Genomic DNA, 7,478 nt, shown 5'->3' on the forward strand with positions numbered 1-7,478 from the left:
GTGATTGAACCAGAGCTACTTCGGTCGAAAAGAACCAACAGAGGACAACCTCCCCCCAATGTTGGACAACCCCGGGGTTCGAACCCAGGACGCTTCTTGCTGTGAGGCGACAGCGCCAACCACTGGGCAACCGTGCCGCCCTAATAAATAAAATTACAAAAAAAACCCAAAACAACTACATTACACTTAAACAGGGACGGCTGGTATAAATGGGCTAACAGAGCTAAGCCACCCCTATCTTTTGCAATAAAGATTAGAAAATTATTGTTAAAAAACCTTAACACACATTATTTAAAATTTTGGTGGAACCTTAGAGCAGCAACAGCACTAAACAGTCACAAGAAAAACACAAAATACATCTAAATGGGCTAAAAAAAAATGTATGGCCCAAACACAATTGCATCAGCTTCCATTCGTCTTCGTGTTACGCGAGTGACAGGTGTCTTGGCACGCCCTCTTGATTGCTGATCACTTGGGCTAAATTCAATCAGCCCACAGGCCGCTGGCTTTTGACCAATGACAGCACAGACAGTACATACAGTGACGTGCTACGTGTGTGAGAGTGGGAGGGGAGAAAAGTGAGCGACTGTGGCAATGGCGGCCGCGGGCGTTAGCATGAAGGAGCTGGGTTATTTACTTTCTCATCCATTTTCTTCGATGTCTTTGGAGGAAACATCGGAAGTGAAGAGACTGGGGACACATCGTCCAAACGATGTTCAAATTACACAAAAGGACAAACGACAAAATCGTAAGTTTCGTGTTACTTGGTTTCCGCGAAAGGACTGGCTAACGGCAAGTGTAGCTGAGAATTCAATTTTCTGTTTTCCATACTTGCTTTTTGGGGGAGACACGGCTTGTGCCCAACAAGGAATTGTGGATTTGAAACATTTATCTGACAAAATTAGGAAACATGAATGCAGCACAAGTCACATTGGAAATAGCGTGACGCTATCGGTGCTTGGTAAAGTTAACATCGCCTGTCAACTTGACGAGGACCACCACATTTCTATACAGAGACACAACGAGCTGTTAAAGAAAAACAGGCATTCATTATCACGGATTGTGGGCTGTATTAAATGTGGGGCACGTGAGCTAGCTCTGCGGGGGTCCGACGAATCTCCGACTTCACTCCAGCGGGGCGTGTTTCTGGACCTCGCTGACCAGTTCTCTTTTTTGGATAGCCAGTTAGCCGATCACCTGTTGTCAAGTAAGACCAGCCAAAATGAGTTGCTTGATTGTATGTTAGCTGTTTATGGACAAAACTTGGCTGATGAAATATCGCAGGCACCATTTGTGGGTGTGCAAGCTGATGAGACAACCGGTGTGGCATGTGTAAGCCAGTGCTTTATGGTGCTCAGGGAACAATATGAGAACCATCTTCAGAGCACTTTTTCTGAAACATTGAAAATAACACAAATAACCATCACAACCGAGCACTTGCTATAACAAAGTTTATAGTGTCGTTGCTCTAACTTGGTATCTCAGATGTTATGTTGCTGCAGTGTGACGCATAGATGGGTATGTTAGCCCACCCACCCAATATCACCACTAGCCGTCACTGACTTTATAGTATAGTAAAAATCGCAATTTAGTGGAAAGATCACCAAATGACAGATAGTCCAAGCTTAATATATATATATTGTAGCGAATTCGGGGAATAACGCAACCACAGGTACTGCCGCGGCCGGGAAGCGAACCTGTATCGCCCGGACCGCAGGAGACATCGCTAACCGCTCGACTAAAGGATTTAATCCGCCAGCTAGCGGGTCTTCTTATCCATGCACGTTACACTATATATATATATATATATATATATATACACTACCGTTCAAAAGTTTGGGATCACCCAAACAATTTCGTGTTTTCCATGAAAAGTCACACTTATTCACCACCATATGTTGTGAAATGAATAGAAAATAGAGTCAAGACATTGACAAGGTTAGAAATAATGATTTGTATTTGAAATAAGATTTTTTTTACATCAAACTTTGCTTTCGTCAAAGAATCCTCCATTTGCAGCAATTACAGCATTGCAGACCTTTGGCATTCTAGCTGTTAATTTGTTGAGGTAATCTGGAGAAATTGCACCCCACGCTTCCAGAAGCAGCTCCCACAAGTTGGATTGGTTGGATGGGCACTTCTTTGAGCAGATTGAGTTTCTGGAGCATCACATTTGTGGGGTCAATTAAACGCTCAAAATGGCCAGAAAAAGAGAACTTTCATCTGAAACTCGACAGTCTATTCTTGTTCTTAGAAATGAAGGCTATTCCATGCGAGAAATTGCTAAGAAATTGAAGATTTCCTACACCGGTGTGTACTACTCCCTTCAGAGGACAGCACAAACAGGCTCTAACAGGTACTATTTAATGAAGATGCCAGTTGGGGACCTGTGAGGCGTCTGTTTCTCAAACTAGAGACTCTAATGTACTTATCTTCTTGCTCAGTTGTGCAACGCGGCCTCCCACTTCTTTTTCTACTCTGGTTAGAGCCTGTTTGTGCTGTAAATCTTATTTCAAATACAAATCATTATTTCTAACCTTGTCAATGTCTTGACTCTATTTTCTATTCATTTCACAACATATGGTGGTGAATAAGTGTGACTTTTCATGGAAAACACAAAATTGTTTGGGTGATCCCAAACTTTTGAACGGTAGTGTATATGTACATGGTGGCAGCGGCGGACGACTCGGTTTGAAGTTTGGTGCGGAAAAGTTTCTAGGAGCGGGAGAGCGGTTAGTGTTCCTAAGCAACGTTCAGTATATGTTAGCATTAGCTGCTAGCGTGAGACTGCCGTGTGACATGGATGGGCTTAAACCACCGCAAACGTTATGTCTGTACTCAAGCAACCTTTTGAGGACATGGAAGACCTGGAGGGACGAGTTTGCTCTGTATGTGGATTTAGCCATGGCTGACGCCGATGACAAACAGAAGGTGAAACTGTTCAGCTATCTTGTCGGGGAGAGCGGCAGGGAACTTATGGACACGTTACTGGGCGACACACCGAAGGATGCATGGACGTTAGATGACGTTATCGAAAAGTTTGATGATCACTGTGACCCCAGCGTTAACGAGACTGTGGAACGTTATCGTTTTTTTTACAAAAAAACAGGGCACCAGTGAAAATATAGACCATTATGTCATGGAACTGAGAGTGTTGGCAAGAACATGCAACTTTGGGACAGTGAGAGACTCGCTCATTCGGGATCGGATTGTGTGTGGAGGTAACAACACAATCGTAAGAGAAAGACTGCTCCGAGAGAAAAACTTGACACTGGACACATGTTTGCAGCTGTGCAGAGCCGCTGAGCTCTCAAAGGACAATGTGAAAACCATCTCGGGATCGATGGTGGAAGAGGTACATGCAGTGCAAGGAGCACAGTATCGGAAACAGACGAGCAACACTGTGGAGTGCAGATATTGTGGAAAAACGCATGAGAAAAGTAAACAAAAGTGCCCAGCGTTTGGGAAGAAGTGCACAAAGTGTGGAAGAGAGAACCACTTTGCAGCAAAATGCAGAGTAAAACCGGAACAAAGGAAAAAGAAATATGTGAGTAAAATAACAACTGAATCTGAGAGTGATGAATATGAAGATATTATCACCTGTGTAAAAGAAACTGAGAAAATGAAGAAAACTCAGCTTCTCTATGCTGGCATGCTTCTAGGCAAGGACATGATCAAATTCCAAATAGACTGTGGTGCCAGTTGCAATATCATCCCAATTAACCTGCTGAATCCAGATGCCAAATTAGAACACACGAAGAGTGTACTAGTAATGTACAATAAAACCAAATTAAAACCACTGGGAAAATGTAAAGTGAAAATAAGAAACCCGAGAAACAACAAGCTATATCGCTAAGAGTTCAAGGTGGTGAATGCAGCTGGTACAGTGCCTCTGCTGGGTAGGAGAGCCAGTGAGGCCATGAAATTGATAAAAGTGCAATATGAAAACATCACGACAATAGACAGTATTGTCACAACAGAAACAACAACAGGACAGTGGATAATGGGACAAATTAAAGATGAGTATGCTGATGTGTTCATTGGCGATGGCTGCCTCGAGGGAAAATACAAAATAGAGGTGGACAGCACAGTGAAACCAGTACAGCTGCCAAAGAGGCGGGTCCCAGTCGCCATGATGAAACCACTGAAGGACGAGCTACAGGACCTACAGCAAAGAGGGATCATAACACCTGTGGAATGCAGTACAGATTGGATCAGTGCAATGGTGGTGGTACAGAAACCAAGTGGGAAACCAAGAGTGTGTATCGATCCCAAGCCTTTGAACAAAGCTCTAAAGCGCAGTCACTTCCCACTGCCAACCATTGAGGACATTTTACCGGACTTGTCAAAAGCAAAAGTGTTCACAGTGTGTGATGTCAAGAGTGGATTCTGGCATGTGCTGCTGGAGGAGGAGTCCAGCTATTTAACAACATTTGCCACTCCATTCGGACGTTACAGGTGGCTGAGGATGCCAATGGGGATAAGTCCGGCCCCAGAAATCTTTCAGAGAAAGCTCACACAAGCGCTGGACGGTGTACCGGGCTTGTACATTATAGCTGACGATGTACTGATCACAGGCCAAGGGGAAACACAGGAGGAAGCTGAGCGTGACCATGATGGAAAACTGAGACTGTTTCTTGAAAGATGCAGACAAAAGAACATCAAGCTGAACAAAGACAAATTCAAGCTGAGACAAAAGGAGACCACATACATTGGACACCGCCTGACGGCTGATGGACTCAGGGCGGATCCAGAGAAAGTGCTTGCCGTTGAGAAGATGCCGGCACCGACTGATGTGAAAGGAGTGCAAAGGCTGCTAGGTATGGTAAATTATCTAGCCAAGTTTTGTCCCCACCTCTCAGACCAGTGCATAGTGTTGAGAGATTTGACACACAAAAACAGGGAGTGGAACTGGACAGCACAGCATGAGGAGGCTTTCCTCAAATTGAAAGAGACTATAGCAAAGGTCCCAGTACTGAAATATTACAACCCAGATGAGGAACTCACAGTGCAGTGTGACGCTTCAGACACAGGTTTAGGCGCAGCGCTCATGCAGATGGGTAAGCCAATAGCATTTGCAAGCAGAGCACTCACTCAAACAGAGCGTGGGTATGCACAAATAGAAAAGGAGTTCTTAGCAATGGTTTTTAGCATGGAAAGATTTCACCAGTACACATACGGCCGAAAAGTGACGGTGCAAAGTGATCACAAGCCGTTGGAAACAATAGTGAGAAAACCTCTACTAAGTGCACCCAAAAGGCTGCAGGGAATGATGCTGCGCATACAAAAGTATGATCTAGATGTAGTATATGTGCCAGGTAGAGACATGCTGCTAGCAGACACTCTGAGCAGAGCTTATCTTCCTGAGAGTGCACCGGATGCAGAACTAGAGACTGTCAACATGGCACAACACTTACCTATCGCAGCAGACAGGCTACATGATATACGATCTGCCACAAAAGAGGATGAAACACTGCAGCTTCTCATCAAAATGATGCAGCAAGGATGGCCTGACGATAAGTCAAAAACACCAAGGGAAATCAAGCCCTACTTCTCATTCCAAGAGGAGTTAAGCCACCAAGATGGAATAGTGTTCAGGAGTGAGCGCGCTGTCATCCCTGATGCATTGAGGAAAGACATCACTTGCCGCCTACACGCATCACATCTGGGTGTGGAAGGATGCCTACGGAGGGCTAGGGAGTGTGTCTATTGGCAGGGCATGAACGACCAAATAAAATCATATATAGCAAAGTGTGACATCTGCAGATCAATGGACATTAAACAACAAAAAGAAACACTAATGTCACATGATGTGCCAAGCAGGCCGTGGGCAAAGGTGGGCACGGATCTGTTCATGTTTGAAAACAAAGACTACCTCATAATTGTTGATTTTTTCTCAAATTTTTGGGAAATAGATTACCTGGCAGATACCAAGTCAACCACAGTGATACGGAAGCTGAAAGCTCATTTTGCCCGCCAAGGTATCCCAGATATTGTAATCTCGGACAATGGCCCACAGTATTCATCACAAGAATTCCAGAAGTTCAGTCGACTGTGGGGATTTCAACATAAAACCTCATCACCAGGTTACCCGCAAAGCAACGGCAAAGCTGAGTCAGCTGTTAAGACAGCAAAAAGACTCTTGCTCAAAGCCAAGGCTGCTGGACGGGATCCTTATCTCGCCCTTCTGGACCACCGCAACACACCATCACAGGGTACTGATACCACACCAGCACAGCGGCTGCTCAGTCGCCGTACCAAAACACTACTGCCAACCAAGGCAAGCCTGTTACAGCCGAAAGTTGTGCAGGTGAAACAGGATTTACAAAATAACCAACAACGGCAGAGGGCATACTACGACAGGTCGGCTAAAGACTTGGACACGCTTGCCCCAGGTGAATGTGTGAGAGTTCAGCCTCTCGCACCCCACACTGGCTGGAGAGTGGGCAAGGTGCTGAGGCCGGTCGATAGGAGATCCTATGAGGTCCAGCTGCACACGGGTGGTGTCATCAGGAGAAATCGCAGACACCTCAGGCATGCACCAGGGGCAATCTTCACTGACACTATGGACATGGAGATCAGCAGCCCCAGTCAGCCAGAGAGTGTTGAACCCGGACATTCAGAGAGTGTTCCTTCTCGCAGTGTCTTAGCAGGAAACAAAACCAAGGACACTGGTGACAGGGCCAACCCTGTTACCACCAGATCAGGCCGCTCTGTTGTGCAGCCACAGCGATACAAAGACTTTGTGACCTCACATAGATGAATGGATCTGTAGCACTAATGGACTTTGGGGGGGGCATGAATGAAAAAGAAAAAAAAGTGAATCACAAATGTTGTGCAAATGTATTAAAGGTTCTAAAAAAAAGAAGAAACTGAAAAGAGAAAGGATGTAACAATAGGAACTATTGTTAGGAACCATTGTTTAGTTCCTTGTTTACACAGGGGTCGTTTAGGTTGTTGCACCTGGAATAACGGACCGAGCATGATGCATAACCTTACGTGCCGAAGTTATTATTAAAGTTTATAGCCCCGTGGGGTTGAAACGAGTTGTAACGTCTCATTAGTAGAAGGTAACAACACACTTTAACATTGGCCAATTAGTTATCTGGTCTCTGAGACAAAATTCGGGGCTAAAATATTCCATGGGTGTGTAAGAACGAATTTGTACGTACGAACGATTGATGAATGAGGCCCACTGTTATTTTGGGTTAAAGTCCCAGAACCAACCAGAGCTACATCCATGCCAATACATCTGTCCCGGTATAAAGACACATCCCTGTCCTGAAACCACCGGAAAGGCAGCTGATTGAGAATGGCACAGCAGCAGAGGGAGGGAGGGAGGAAGAAAGGGTCTCTCCACATTAACGCAGCTCCGTCTCAGGTTACCCTCAGCCAGGCAGCACACTCAGCCAGCACAGAGGACACTGCGCCACCCCAGGAATTCGGCCTGACCATAATACGGGTTAGAAACATATTAT

The sequence above is a fragment of the Lampris incognitus genome, chromosome 6 (genome assembly GCF_029633865.1).
Source record: "Lampris incognitus isolate fLamInc1 chromosome 6, fLamInc1.hap2, whole genome shotgun sequence".
NCBI classification, from domain to species: Eukaryota; Metazoa; Chordata; class Actinopteri; order Lampriformes; family Lampridae; genus Lampris; species Lampris incognitus.